Here is a 1,290-nt window from a genome sequence, read left to right as displayed (position 1 = left end):
TGGTTTTTTTGTTTGTTTGTTTTGAGACAGCCTCCAGCTGTTGCCCTGGGTAGAGTGCCATAGCGTCACAGTTCACAGCAACCTCCAACTCCTGGCTTAAGCGATTCTCTTGCCTCAGCCTCCCAAGTAGCTGGGACTATAGGCACCTGCCACAACGCCTGGGTATTTTTTGGTTGCAGTTGTCATTGTTTGGTGGGCCCAGGCTGGATCTGAACCCACCGGCTCTGGTGTATGTGGCTGGCACCTTAGCCACTTGAGCTACAGGTGCCAAGCCTGTTGTTGTTGTTGTCGTCCTTATTGTGTAACCTACCAGCCCCACCTCCTCTGTGCCTCTGTGTAGTTTTCTGGGCAGAAACTAAGTTGAGTCTGAACATCCCAAGGGCAGCCTAGGGGAGGGCTATATCTTCTGAATATTAGTCAGGAAGAAAAGTTTGGGGTGGAGGCTAGAAATAGTGTCTCCTGAGCGATGTCCATTGGGTCTGGGACAAAGAGTTAGAGAGTTTCCTAGTGTCCACTGGAGCTTTTGGCAAGGCAGGTGTGTGTGTCTGTGTGTGTGTGTGTCTGTGTGTGTGTGTGAGAGAGAGAGAGAGAGAGAGAGAGAGAGGGAGAGAAAGAGACAGACACAGACCATGGTGTGTAGGCCCCGGGCAGGATCTGAGGACCATTGGGGCACGGACCAGTGTCCTCACTGGCTGGTCCCCAGGCCTGCAGGATGCTGCTCTGGGGTCTGAGGATTCAACGCTGAACAAAGACTGGGGACACAGTGCCCTCTGGTGGGCGAACCCTTGGGTTCCAGGGTCAGGAGAAGTGACCAGAGGTTGAGACTTTGAGGATTAGTGTTTGTTCCCAAGGCTTGAGTGATAAGATCAGGTGTGAGGGATCACACAGCAGGGATCCTGCCTGAATAGGTCAGGGGTCAGAACTCAGAAGGAGTCACATGCACTTCAGGGGTCTTCTTCTTCAGACAGGTCAGGAGTGAGCCTCCTTGGGACTCCCGAGGCCTCCTGTGTCCCTCAACCCCTTTGCCTGGGCACCCCACTCACAGCCTGACCACTCTGAGCTGTCATTGTCTGGTGATGGGTCCATCACTGTACTGGACTTCAAGGTTTAGGCAGAGTCTGGAGCCATCTCTGTCTCGACTGTGTCCCCAGTGTGTCCACACAGGGCTGGGGACCATAATGTTCTGGAAGTGAGTGAATGTGCCTGTTAACCTCTTCCTTCTCTCTGCTTTGAAGCCCTAGCTCTAGACCCTCTGCTGGGCCGTTTTCTTTCTTTTTTTTTTTTTTTTTT

The sequence above is a fragment of the Otolemur garnettii genome, unplaced genomic scaffold (assembly GCF_000181295.1).
Source record: "Otolemur garnettii isolate 467f Iridium unplaced genomic scaffold, OtoGar3 scaffold00100, whole genome shotgun sequence".
NCBI lineage: Eukaryota > Metazoa > Chordata > Mammalia > Primates > Galagidae > Otolemur > Otolemur garnettii.
The sequence above is the reverse complement of the archived record's forward strand: the minus strand, read 5'-3'. Positions refer to the sequence as shown.